Source organism: Vipera berus, assembly GCF_964194415.1.
Source record: "Vipera berus genome assembly, chromosome: 1".
In the NCBI taxonomy this organism is placed as follows: Eukaryota; Metazoa; Chordata; class Lepidosauria; order Squamata; family Viperidae; genus Vipera; species Vipera berus.
Genome location: NC_138202.1, coordinates 145,704,369 through 145,719,539, shown reverse-complemented (window position 1 = coordinate 145,719,539; position 15,171 = coordinate 145,704,369). Strand labels below are relative to the sequence as shown.

At 38.6% G+C, this 15,171-nt stretch overlaps 1 protein-coding gene across 1 annotated transcript in view; it reads right to left on the bottom strand.

Annotated features, from left to right (window-relative positions):
* Positions 1-15,171, bottom strand: part of MBD5 (methyl-CpG binding domain protein 5) — a 152,053-nt gene that overhangs the window by 90,767 nt on the left and 46,115 nt on the right. Inside the window, exon 2 of the mRNA XM_081312585.1 lies at positions 3,282-3,383. The gene's annotated coding sequence lies outside the window, so the exon portion shown is untranslated. The remainder of the gene's footprint in view (positions 1-3,281; positions 3,384-15,171) is intronic.

Below are 15,171 nucleotides of genomic sequence, written 5' to 3'. Positions count from 1 at the left end.
ATATCAGATAATCATCTGTAACTACAGAAGCAGAGGCATTTATTTTGTGTATCCTTGTTCTTCCCATCCTTGTTTTACCCCATGTTCTGTATAACTGAGAGAAGGCTAAGATGGAAACACATTCTGCTCTAGAAAATGATCTTACCGTGCATTTATTTTTCCATCTCCTGCAAATATCCTCCATATTATGGTGTTACTAAATTCATGTTGGAAACACCTACTATGGCGCTTCCGGGTTGAAAAGATTCACCAGTGACATCACCATTGCCTAGGGAACATCTGAGGATGTTGGTATTGTCCCACCTAAGTGATACCTATTTATCTACTTGCATGCTTTCAAACTGCTAGGTGGGCACGAGCTGGGACAAACTGATGGGAGCTCATTTGGTCACATGGCTCTCTCTCAGTTTTCAAACTGCTGAGTCATCAGTCTCTCAATAGTCTTCTGACTCAGCATACTAACCACTTTTCTCTTTTGCTCCTGGGATAGTCTGAAAATTATTTACTATGGTTTACAAAAACAGTGATATGTTAAGTTTCTAAAACTGATAACTTTATGACTTAAAAATAAATTCATTGCAAGAGTTTCCAGCAAATTACTTTGAATACATTATTGTTCAATCTTTATTAAAATCAGCATTTTTAAATTAGTTTGGCCACTCTGCATCATTGCTGATTTGATCAATTTCCAAGGTGAAATATATACTCCAGCTGATGCCAGAAACACACTCTGGGAAGTCACTATATATCAATATCTGATTTACCGTATTTTCCGGCGTATAAGACGACTTTTTAACCCATGAAAATCTTCTCAAAAGTTGGGGGTCGTCTTATACGCCCAGTCGTCTTATACGCCGGAAAATACTATTCACCTCTCTGATCTTTTCTCTTTTCTGCTGGACGGCGGGATCGCTGGGTGAATGGAGGTAGGCGATGGCGACCCATGGTTAAGCGGCCGACGGCGAACGGGTGATGGAGGGCAAACTCTCGTCAGCTCCTGGGGCGGCTACTGCAGCCGCCGACGTTGCTCTCTGTAGGACTGGCCATGCTGGCACTTCCAATGCTGGCTGTCAGGTCCCCGAAAAGAGGAGGGGCAGGCGGTCCCCAGAGGCGCGCTGCTCGACAGTAGGAAGGGAGCACCTTTGCTCCTGCCGAGGCACCGCCTGACCCGGGCCGACCGGAAGAATCGCTTGCCCGGTCACGGAGTGCGGAACAGCGGTACTTGGTGCCCCTCTTGCCTGCAGACCATGCAGCAGCCCTCGCCAGCCGGCCTTGGCATGGCCGCCCCAAGCCCGGCTCTCTAGCACGTCTTCCGGGCCCGCCTGGCCAACCGTCTCCTGGGCGGGGCTTGGCTCCAGACGCGGCGGCTGCTCCGTCTGCAAATGCTATCTCAAAGCCGGATCGCGCTTGGCCGTGCAGGCTGCCGAAAGGCGGGGACTCAGAGTTCCCGCGGTGGTTGCTGTTTGCAGAGTCTGGCCTGGAAGAGTGCGTGGCTTTGCACCATTTGCATCAGACGGGGCTGAATCGGGCTTGTGTCGGACACTTGGCAACTGGCATGTAAGTATTTTCCGGTGTATAAGACGAAAAATCTTGAAAATCTTCTCAAAAGTCAGGGGTCGTGTTATACGCCCAGTCGTCTTATACGCCGGAAAATACGGTACTAGTTTTAAGACACGTTTCCTAAGCACTACCGCTTTCCCCTACTGGCTTGAAAGAATATTACTTTAGAGTAATATGTGAACCAGAATGTAACTGTGGTTGTATGGTTCAGCACAATTTTTCCCCCCTACAATGCTTTTGTTTATTATCTAATGAAGAGTTTTAGCAGACACAAAGCTTTAATATTTGTTATTTCATATAATAAAAGTATTTATCCAGCAAACATTTTGGAACCTTTTAAAAGGGCAAGTCAACATTTTGTAGGGTTGTTTTACAAGTTATTTTTGGTGGTGAAATATAAGAGCTTTTATATGAGAACTAAAAATCTCAACTTCCTTAACTAAGTATTTTTTCACTTATTTGTTACATCTTTATCAGCATTTCTCATGTCAGTTCATGTCTTCCTAATCTGGATCCCTCTGAACTTGAAGGTAAACTACATTTTTCCTACTGCATTATAATTTCATGTTTGGAAATCTAAGTAGTTTTTCCTTTGAATTTAATCATTCAGTATCTCTTTTTCATCTCTATTGTTAACTATTGTTTTTTCTGTATAAAAATCAGGATAAGACATGGATGTTACATGATAAAAACTATGAGATATTAAAGTCAAGCATAAAGCATAAACTGGACTGCAATTTATATCTTGTGGTTTTTTAATATTTAATTTTATGACATTATTTTTTATTTTAACTGTTTTAGTATCTTAAAGAAAGATTAGACTTTTTTTTACCAAGTCAATAATGGTGTAAAATGTATTCTGCTAATTGTAAGGATATTTGTGAATCACACATTTATTAATGATGTAAGTGAAAATGATGAGATCCTCATAAAATTGTGCAATTCTGTAACTTGCAAAATATGCACAGTAGTTATGTTAGACTTGTGAAACTGCACAGTGAGAATAAACAATAAGCATCAAAATTCTTTTAATGTCAGCTACTTATTTTAGGACTTAGAATGCATTTTGTTTTTAGAGATACACAAAATATCTTTTACAAAGCAGATAACTTAAGAAACCCTATGCTACTCAAGCCAGTAAGAAAACACATTTTACATTTTATGTTGCTTTTACCATATTATTACCTATAATCCAAATCTTACATGTATTCCTGATTCTAATTCTGTTATTAGTTTTTAAGGACATTTATTTAACATAAATGATTCAATAGAAAACTAGAAATGTTAACTGGACTCCAATATTTACTCAGGATGAAAGGAATCAACAAATGCAGCTTGGTCATGGATACTCTAGGCAGCATTCAAGTATATAATAATATACTTTCATTCAGAATTTCATAATATTAATATCAACAATTCAACCTTCTAATTTTATAGTCAACAGAAACAGAACAGCTAGAAATTCACCTTCCTTACATTATAAACCATATATATAAGTGAGATTAGAGTAGGGAACACCTGTATGAGTAAGCACTATCAACCTAATTGTTGAATTGTCCACTCACAGGCAGCTTATTAAAAGTTATGATTACATGGGCATGGTTCTTTAAGTCCACTGTTATTCAATTTCATATTGATTCAAATATAATCATACAAGTGACAAATATTTTTAATGCCTAATTTTAATGACTGGTTATTTGCATGAGAGTAATTTTCCTTACCTTCATTATATGAAATCCCAGATCTTAAAAGTCTTGTCTACAAAAGGGATCATCTTCAGCATTTATTAGATTAATCCAATCATATGTGGTACTCATGATAACCTAAAAACAAAGATACAAATTAATGTAAAGGCCATAATTTAGTTTTGATGACTTCTTCAATATAAAAAATGAGTGTGATTGTTCCCTGAATGTAAATGTTAAATTACAGTAGTAGTACCTTTTCAAAAATTCAATATATAGCATAAATTCTAAACTATGCTCATACAAGATGACCAGTTGCTTACTTAACTTTAAAACTTATAGGAATGTACAAAAATCACTGCTCTGTGGCATAATATCCAGAATATTTGAGGTTCTCCAGGATGTAACAAATCTTCTTGAGACCATGCCATTCTTGGAGATTTAACCCAGCAGTTTCTAAATCTTTCTGACCTAGAAGTGGTACAATTTAAATTGTTTCTGATTCAGAGGATTTACTTTGGGAAAATAGAACAATCCAGAGACAGTTTGACATCCATCAGAAGCAAATGGGTCTGTGCCATATTAATGAATTTTGCACATCCCTACAAAGTTGTAATCAAGAGTGCCATTGTTACTAGAGGTTCTGCTTCTACTATGTATTGTACTCTATTTCTTTCAAATTCTGGTTCCCTACCACTGCAGCTTTTCCACCTGATACCCCAAAGCCACTTCAGCAATACAGGAGAGCATCTGCGATAATATGGAATATAGTATGAAAGGCTGTGGGTTTTTACTTTTTTTATTTAGCATATGGCATCTACAAAGGTTATGCAATCTCTGATTTACAAATTTAGTTTAAATAAAACATCTGCACACACACACACACACATATATATATATATACATACATGTATACACACATACCTTACAGTGTATACATGTGTGTGTTTGTGTGTGTGTGTATTAATTTGCATAATACTTTATAAAACAATAAAGGAGGATATTTGTCATTCAGGGTTGAAATGAGGGATCCTTGGTGCTCTCTGAGCTTGGTTATTTTCTTGTAGACATTTCATTATAGGGCTAGCACTGATGATGTTACCTAATTTGGGTAATGAAACATCTGCAAAAAAAGGACCCTATAGATAATCTGAATTTCAGCCCAATGTTCTATGTTCAGCCCCATCTTGGTTGGATAAATAGCAATAAGGGTACATTGACAATCTATGAATCTATATATGGTGAATATTTGTCTCTATATAAACATTTCACACTCTAGAAATTCAAAATAAGCTAGGGCCAGCACTGATGGTGTTACCTAGTTTGGGTAAAGTAACATCTGCAAGAAAACAGCCAAGCTCAGAGAGCACCAAGGACCCCTCATTTATAAGAACAAGAAGATAGGTCAATGAAAGATGTATTATAATCTTTAATTAAACACCAAGAAAGGAAAGTGACAAGTGAATTAAAGCCATGTTTTCACTAAATGCATGTATACTTCCCTATTCTCCACAAAAGCCATGAAAAATAGTGCCATCAAACTTGCCTTCGTGCCCTGCTTTGTGGCTTCCATATTGCTATTAGGTTGGCCAATATAGAAAACAGGATGCAGAGTATTAGCTGGGATACATATATTGTAATGTACAGTTATGTTCTCATCCTTAGTTTCCTGCAGTTAAATTGTAAATATTTTCTGAGTGCAGATCACTTTCTATTATATTTAAATATAAATATTATGACAATGAAGACAATAACAACACATTTCTTTTGAAAGAAAAATGGAAAACTCTACTTTGTTCACTGGAAGAGAACAAAAGTGTGCATTCTGATTATAATTCTTGCATGTTAATTTTCACTGGACTCTGTGGTAATGGCAGGCAAAACAAAACATTTCTTGGCAGCATCATTTTGTCCCAGAAATAGTGTAATTATAATATTTTGGAAGAAAAAAGAATAAACTTGTTACTAATTAGTGGTCTGTCCCTCACACCCTGGTATTTCTTGAATTATATGAAAACTATTAAGATTATTCTACCCCATCCTCATTTTCTCCAGATTGAAGAAAACCTCCAAAGTTATATTGTATCAATTTGTGAGTCTTGGAAACATATCTTTCTAACACACAATGGGAAACAGGAATACAAAATAGCAAACAAGATGCATAAGTATGAAAGTAGTTTAACAATTTATGCATTTGCCACATTTTGTTTACAGAGTATGAAGAATCACTTATAGAAAGATACAACATATTTAATAATAAAACATAAGTACAAATATTGCAATTTGGTTAAATTAAAAGGCTGAGGCAAAACATTAATTGATTTAGGCTTATAGATTCCTTCATTTGCAGATAACTCTTAAGTGTTTATTTTATATCCCAGTACTATAACAAAACTTCAAACAGTCAGAAATTATATATCTTCACATTCTTCATCATGACAAGGAACTGTAGCAAATAAGTCAACTTCATATTCATCATGTCAAGGAACGACATGCTCGGTAACAACCTATTATCTATACAGGATAAGAACCCATCTGTTCTTTGACTCATTTGCCATTGTAGTTTATGCATGCTATCCCAGAAGCCCAACACGTTGATTGTGCTGATATCATAAATAGAAAACACATTACATCTTACAATCTAAGACAGTGTGGTCTTAATTGTTTTGATAGTAGTAGCAATTGCATTATTTCTGTACAAGCAAATTTAGATTCCCCCTATATAAAGAACTAACCCAGTTTGCAGTAATATCAGCCCACTAATTGATCTTTAGGAGAAGGTATGCCCTTATTGGCAAATCAATCAAACTAGAATTTATAGCGACTCTTGCCATTCATAAACCCAAATGGTAACTCTGGCAATATTCACACTCTGTTTATCTGCTGCTTTAGAAAACTGTGGAGCTTATTTACTCTTTGATTTCCAAAATTTTAAAACCAGCAATACAGCTCCGTTTTTATACATTTCTCCCACTCACTCCTAGATGTATTCTTCACTTCTAAATTTATTCTTCATATATCTCCTTGAATGCAACTGAGAATGGTTGAACTTAGCATGGACCAAGCCAGTCAAAACAATCACATAAACAAAGAGAACCTTCAAATCTTAAATGTTGGTAATAACATGGTAAAGATTCATTGATTTAAAAGACAAGAGGGCTTAAATTTGAAACTCTCAAGCTGACACACATACACAGGTATATACTTGTTCATACAAATAATGAGCCTGATTTCTATTTATGAATTCTGTCTTGTTATCAATTTGTCTTGAATCTGTGAAGTTCCTGTTGGTAACCATTTCCTGAGTTTGGGACTGAATTTCTGGAGAGATTTAGCCCGTGCCTGGCTTTAAATGTGACACCTGAGTTGGATTATAGAATCAAGAAGCACAATTAGTTGGGAACTTCCGGTTTTGTGTGGTAGCGACCGGTCACGGGCTTGCGGATTCTCTGCACCCCCGCGGCTAATTTTGCCCTGCCTGGGGACCTTAAATGGGTCTAAGTCGCCCCAGAGAGGCGATGAAGAAAGAAGGGTGCTCCAGTGATTATGGAATGGCAGCCGTTCCATTCGACTTGGGGAAAGCCTGACAGGAGAAAGGCTGGCCATATTGCATCAACCAGCCCAAGCTACTTGCAACCGAAGTCCAAAAGCACTAACCAGCACAACTGTGAATAGCGTGCTTGAAACTGGGTCAGGAATTTGATCTTCTCTTTTCTATTTACATTTAATTTTCTGGAAAGATCCTCAAGAAGCAAAATACCTCCGAAAGGGAAGGAGGGGGATTTCCGCCCCACCCTTATACTAACAGAAGTGACTAATTAATCTTTTTATGGAGGATCAAAATATATGGAAGTGAAATAAATATAAAACCTGAAACTTAAAACTTAAATCTGGATAAATTTAAAATTGTTTTAATGTTTAAGACTCTCATTTGAAAGATAATTGTTCATTTTGGAAATTGAAAAACAAATAGTTGCTGACACCTAGTGGCAGATGAAGACTACGACAGCTATGACTTTAATATAAGACTTGGCAAAATCTGGGAAAAGCTAATCTGTGTCTGTGACCTTCAAAACTTTAACAACAAAGAACAGCTGTGGGAAAAAAGACAATAATCTGGGCTGTAAAAAAAGAGAGAAGTATAAATTTTAGAAAAAAAATCTTTTTTCAACTATTTCTAATTGGGACTCTAAAGCTATTTACAGAGAAAAGAAAGTAAGAGGAAAACTCAAATTCTTGGCTATCATGGATCAGAGACATGTAGAAAGAACATATCAAGAAAACATAAAGATGTCACAGAAGGAGATATAGTATACTGCAACTAATTCAAACAACAATGATTTTAAACCACAAAGAAATCCAAAACAACTTTGAAAATGTAAATCAATCTATTTCCAAGTTAACTCTAGAACAAAAAAATTCTCAAAAAACAACAGAGAAGGAGCAGATAAAACAGATAAATGGATATAGAATTGAGAATAGAGACTTAAAGAACTTAAAACAAGGAAACATGATTTAATCCTAGTGGAAAAAAATTCACAAGAATTGGAAATAACTTATTCCTTAAGACTACAAAATAAATCTGAGGACAAGAAAACAGACTGGATAAAATGGACTGTAGAGATGTCAGGAACATTGGAGAGAAAGGAAATGATAAGAGAAGTGGAGAGAAAGAAAAAGATTTTTTTTTTGAGGTGTTACCCCCCATTGATAGGGCCCGCAACTTGGGTGTCCTCCTGGATTCACGGCTGTTTGGAATGAAGGCTACTTGCTAAGCTTGTAAGCTGCCCTGAGTCTTCGGAGAAGGGCAGGATATAAATGGAATTAAAATAAATTAAAATAAATATAGGAGCCGTGGGCCAGGGGGACTTTTGCCCAGGTTCACCTGGTGCACCAGTTACGGCCCTATCTGGACCGAGATGCCCTACGCACAGTCACCCATGCGCTCATGACCTCCCGGCTAGACTACTGCAATGCTCTCTACATGGGGCTGCCCCTGAGGACCACTCGGAGGCTTCAGCTGGTGCAGAATGCAGCCGCGCGAGTTGTGATGGGAGTCTCCGGATACTCCCATGTAACACCTCTTCTCCGCGAGCTGCATTGGCTTCCAGTTGCCCTCTGGGTGAGATTCAAGGTGCTGGTGATGACCTATAAAGCCCTAAATGGCACGGGCACGGATTATCTAAGGGAGCACCTGCTGCCAGCGTCAATTTCCCATCGTCCTGTGCACTCCCACAGGGAGGGCCTCCTCAGGGTACCGCCGGTCAAGGATTGCCGATGGGCGATCCACAGGGGGAGGGCGTTCTTTGTGGGCGCGCCTGCCCTATGGAATCAACTGCCAACAGAATTCCGGACTGCCCCCGACCTTCGTTCATTTCGCCAGGACCTAAAAAACTGGCTCTTTGAGCTATCTGGTCTGGACTGAGGGGTTTAATGTTTTTAAATTGTGATTTAATTTTTGTGGCTAGACTTAATTTAATTTATTTTAATTTTATATTGGATTGTTTTTAAATTTTGCCTTGTAAACCACCCTGAGTCCTTTGGGAATAGGGCGGTATATAAACCAAATAAATAAATAAATAAATAAATAAATAAATAAATAAATAAATAAATAAATAAATTTTCAACAAACAAGGAAAGACAGAAGTCCCGTACAAAGATACTTCTCCTGATTTACTTTTTATATCTACAGCAACATTTACGAACATACGGAAAAACTTTTTGATTCAGCAATATACATTCATTAAGAAAGACACTGGGCAAAAGAAAAAGACTAAAGTGGAAATTAAGAAAATAGATGATGGGACTTACCAGAGAGAATACTTAACAAAGAAACATTTGTTAAATAAATAGAAAACATTTGGAATACATATGTCACTTTAAGAGAGATGAATCCTCTAAATATAATATAGTATGCTTTTTTCCCTTTTTTGTTCTCTTTTTTGATATGAGTAATATAAAAAAGTTGAAATGACTTAAGATAAAGGAAATGTTTTAGATTGAATTTAAGAAAATTGTAATGGATAAAATGGATAAATAATGTTTTGAATAAGAGTTAAAGGACTAGATGACTAGATGTATTAAATGGAATGTTTAAAGATTAAATGTATTTTTAATTAGGGTTAAAAAGAATAAGAAATTTAGGAAACAAATACATATAAGCTTAGGAGGGATATATATTTTAAGTAGTATGTTATTTTTTATGCTTCTTTACTCTTGCTTTTCTTGCTTTTTTCCTACTGTTTTATCTATTTTTAAGAAATGTAAAAATGTGAGATGGTTCATATGGAAAAATAGTTAAATTCTTAAATGTAAATAATTTTTGAGAAAATCTTAACCAGTAAGAATATCTATAATTTGGTGGGAGAAACAAATTAAAATAAAGACTGTAACAGGATCTATGATAAGGCAACCAGAATGATTGGATAGAAAAGAAATATTTATTGATGTGATTATTATTTTTAGGACTATTGGGAAAAATTATATATTTAATTATTATCTATCAAAACAATAAGAATTGTATTAACTCAATGTTTGCAAAAGAGGATATTTTGGGAAAAGAGGAAATCAACTAAAACTATTATGTGGATTATGGATTATAGAAATCAATTGTTAGTGATTGTTTTACAAATGTAACCCAGTCAACACACTATTCACCAATTATTAAGTGATTTATGTTTTTCCATTCACCTTTAAATTTCTGTTCGCTCTTCCAAACTGAGCCATAAGGAATATCATTTTGCAATCTTTCTAAATTTTGAGCCATTTATAAATCTAAAAAGTAAACTTGGTTCATCATTAAAGATATTTATAGCTACTGGTAATAACCAGGACGTTCCATTCTGCTAAATATCTCAGGAATGATAGAAAACATAGCACTATATGGGTCTTAATTGTCAAGATTTCTTGCCCCTCACAACTTGTAGTTCAATATTTTACATTGCTTTTATAACTATATAACTTATAAACAATAGGCCAAAATTTTAGTTTTCATTCACTTGATGTTACAAGTAATTTTCACACAACTACTGTTTTGTGCCATTGCCTTAGTGATCTGATAGTCCTCCAAAACTTCCAACCAACCAATAGGATGGCATTAAAAAATGGGAGCCAGCTGTACCTTGCCCACTGTGATTGAGACTGAGATTATCATTTGTAATTTACCTGACCAAAATTTCAAGACCAGAAAACTAGAAACAACTTTATTACATGAAATAATGGATTGGATTGGTATGCATACTAGTTTGCCTACTTTTTAATCAAAAGCATGTGAATTTTGGAGAAAGCATTCCTAATGACATTTTCTGATTTAAAATGACAACATTTTGGTTGCATGGCTTGCATCAGAATGGATCTGTAATGACATGGTCTAAACTGTCACGATATACTTTGTTATCAGGACCAGGGTGACTTCCCAGAATACTGTAGATGTTATGTTTATAACTGTTAAGAAGCTCTGGTCATTGAAGTGAGGTAACTCTTTGCTCAGATTTAGTCATTTCATCTTTTAAAAGCAAGACATGTTTTTCAAAGTATTTCTACATTCAAAAGTATAATTCTTTGATTAATACTTCAAAAGTATGATCCATTCAATCCAACGTACCTTACAGTATGTTAACTCTTTAATGAAGATGGTAGACCGTGGCTTCTAGAATTTCTCCCATCCTCTTAACCAGGGGTCCTCAAACTTGGCCACTTTAAGACTTGTGGACTTCAACTCCCAGAATTCCCCAGCCAGCTCCCTGCTCTTAACGATACCTCTACTCATGTGTCCAGAGAGACACCTCAGAATGGAGGAGTCAGCAACATTCTGAGCTGATGCCCAGCTACTTCTTCTATAAGGATACTTGAAACTCCCCCCCCCCCCAAATTGGTTTTAGGCTGATCCAATCCATTTTCCATTTTAGTCTCTTTTTTTGCTAGCCTGTCCCTCCATACCAAACTTGATCCCAGTCTATTGTTTTTAGAGTTATTGTACTGATGGAGATAGGCACACAGAGTATACAACCTATTTAGTTCACATCTTTCCAAGATTCCATTATGGTGGAAAAATAAAAAAAATCAATTTCTAGAATGCAAATAATTAAAAAAAGTTTTCTTATTTGGTCTGCTAATGACAATGTTAAGTTATAAACACTTATTCATCTACCAATGTGAATAGAAAAATCAGAAATGTGTAAGTGAACTCAAGTTACTTCAGGACAAGCTGGACTAAGAAAATATAGATACGTGACCGTTGAGAGTGGACTCCAACTTGATGGCATCTAATCAATACAGGAACGGTAGGGTCACTAAAATTAAGAGTGGCATCATCCACATTTTTGTGGTATAGAAATATTTATCAAAACAACCCCCCCAACAATCAGTGACAATTAAAAAATAAATAAATAGACCAACAAGGTTAGGAGCATTGGTGGTGCAGTGGAATGCAGTATTGCAGGCTAATTCTGCCCACAGCCTGGAGGTGAATTCTGATGGGGCTCAAGGTTGACTCAGCCTTCTATCTTTCTGAGGTTGGAAGCAATATTCTGACATTGTAAACCACTCAGAGAGTGCTCCAAAGGACTAATGGACGGTATATAAGTCTAAGTGTTATTGTTATTGCTATTGCTAAACATTTTCAGTGACCAAAAATTGCTTTGGGTTATAAAAACATACCAGAAACCAAAAGGTGGATGAATGTGGGCAAAAATGACCACTCAGAATGATTAAAGTTAACATTCTGAACTGAAGTCCTCACCATGGCAAAATGCTAATACAGGGTCTACTAGTACAGGTTTCACTACATCTATTTAATATTTATTTGTTATGTATATGTAGGGGTGTGGGTCTATACATATGTTGTATATAGTATGGTTAGATGTGTGTCATGTATGTGTTTCACTTTGAGAGCAGGCAACTAAATTTCATTTTTGATGTGTGCTGTTGTGCCCACAGTAAAAAAAAATGACAATAAAGGTTATCTTATCTTATCTTATCTTATCTTATCTTATCTTATCTTATCTTACCAAAGTATAAAATGATTACAAAGCAATCTTTTCCTTCAGAGAATTAACAAGTTATAATCCCCTAAAATATTTAGCATAAAGAATGATGTCTACATTTCCAGCATTTGTATCCTATCCCCAACCAAATGGGCAAGTAACAAGATAAAATAGTCAATAAAAAAACTAAAGAAAACACATTAAGGCATTAAAAACAACTAAAGGCCCAAAACATACTTGAACAACCTGCTTTTAACTTTGATAAATGCAAGCACGGGTTAACATTGAGATCTATGGCCAGGTCTCCACTCCATGAAACTCACATGGAAGAGAAATGAGGTGCTCCACAGGGCCTGATATATCCTAGTGCTTGTTGCAGTTTCTTTTCTGCATCAATCATCTCACCAAAATTCTTCCAAAATTTGGATCACAGAATTTGTGCTCTCATCCATAGCTTCATATTAATATTTCTCATCACCTCCCCAAATCTTCTACCACTAACATCTGTCCTGCTTGCAAAAACCCAATAAGGATTTTGAATGTGAGCATTTTGTCAGAATCCATTTATATCACATTTCATAATTGTATAGGTAGAACAACGTGCTATTTCTGGGGATTCTGCCATCTCTCCGAGGGGGGGGGGGAGAGGATGGTTACTAAAGCGATTTTCAAACAACAGGGGATGTTTTACTGGGGAAGGGAGGGGGGACAGACAGGTCTGGATTGTATCTTCATTTACAACTGAAAAGGAAAGCAATAACCATAAAACCAAGGAGAGTTCCCTTTCCCATGGAAGGACCTGACACCTAGCAACTGACGACAGCCTGACCAAATGGATGAGGGGAGGGGCTGGAATGGGAATGGTTTATATAGGATTGAAATGTAACTTTTCTCAGATTCCGTCTTGTATTCCCACAATCGATTCCATCCTAGTAAACATTTTCCTTTTGGACTAACTTGCATCCAAGAGTTCTTATTTCCTAAGATGTGGATTGAGGTGGGTCCTGACAGTAGACGGAATCTGCTTTAAGAGTCAACCTGGAAGGGAAAACCTTACCGGGGGACTTTGCAACAAATAAAATGTCTGGCGACGAAGCAAGAGAGGAGGGAAGCCCCATGGAGGGGGAGTCTTCCCCCCAAATGGAATCCCAGAGACAATGGGAAGCTGAAGCAGCATATTCCCCCGGGGAAGAAGCGGTGGAGCAGTACGACCGAAAACCCCGGTGGTCGATGGGCGTTGGAAGGAAAAGTGAGTGGGAAAAGGCTTCGGGAGAAACGACCCTGAGGCGTAGTAACCACCAACCGGAATGGAGGCAAGAGATGGAGAGTTCCCTGCACGCCAGCGAGGAGGAGCGGATCCTGGAAAAGGCCATTGATCTGATGAAAGCAACCCTGAGTTCACTGAGGGAGGAGAGAGCTGAAAATCGCAACTGAGGCAGCGCCTGGGGACGCAACTGGAAAGGTAACGGAGGGGATCCAACACCTGAAACCCCGGGGCCATCCAATGGAACAGGAATTGCTGCCTCAGCAGTACCCCCCCAGAACCACAGATGGGGACCAGGATGAGGAGCGATACCAGCCACGGCGCAGACAACGCTCCAGCCAAAGACTCCCGCCCCTGGAAGTCAAATTCAAGGGGGAGCCATCACGACTGGGATTTTTCCTAACCCAAGTCCTCAGCTACATGGAAGAGTACGGATGGGACATCCCCAGTGACAAAACACGCATCCGAATTGTGCAATCTGCCCTGGACGGGACGGCTGCAGACTGGGTGGTGAACTTGCATGACTCCAACGCCCCAGAACTCAACGACTTCAACCGATTCATGTCATCTTTGAGGCGACGGTTCGAGGATCCTTTGGCTGACCGTAAGGCCCGGGAGAGAATCAAAACGGTGAGGCAGGGCAGGCGAGCAGTGGCTGATTATACCCAAGAATTCCGAGCCATTGCCAGCAAGCTGAACTGGCCAGAAGACATCCTCCTTAGCCACTTCAAAGACGGTCTGAACTACGACCTGTATGATGCTTGCCTGCCTCGAGGAGACCCACCCCACCTCGACGACTGGTACATCCTGGCGGAGGAAGTGGAAATAGACCTACTGAAGAGACACCGCAGAGGAAAACCATGGGGCCGCCTGCCACCCGAGCAAACACGCGAGGGGGAAAAACCACCAGCCACAGCCAAAAAATCAACAAGTTGCTTCAACTGCGGGAGAGAGGGCCACCGTGCTGCAGAATGTCGTTCAAAAGCCCCCGCACGAAAACCAGAGGCATCATCCTCCAAGAAGCCGGGGAAGCCCCAAGGCAACACAAAAGAATCTTCTATGAAGGGGACAGAGGCTGTAGAGTCCACAATTCCTGCCAGGAACTGGGACTGGACTCCGGCCTGCACCGCAGGGACGGTGGACAACTCGGAAGACAGCTCAGAGGGAGAACCATTGGTAAGTGGACCCCTTCCACCCATACTTAAGACAGTGACTATATTAGCTTCCCCTATGCCTGAAGCAGCCAAAATAAAAGCTCTGATAGACTCTGGGTGCATCCGCTGCCTTATCAGCCCAACGCTGGTGGAGAGATTGAGCATCCCAGTGAGGAGGCTAAAACAACCAATCTCTTTTAGTCAATTAGATGGGACAATAGCAGGGGGAGGACCAGCCACCCTAGCCACTTTACCAATCCACCTATCACTGGGGCCCCATGAGGAGGACATAACGTTTATAGTGGCCCCAGGCATGGAATGCCCAATGATCCTAGGACTGGAATGGCTGAAGAAATGGAACCCCGGGATAAACTGGAGGACAGCAGAACTCAATTTCCCAAAGGGGGGGCAGAAGAACTTAGACTCCAAAAGCACCCCCCCAACCCAGAGGGAGGAGACAGCAGCAGTGGGGAAAGAGAAGGGATTACCAGAGATACCGGAGGAATACAGGGACCTGACTGAGG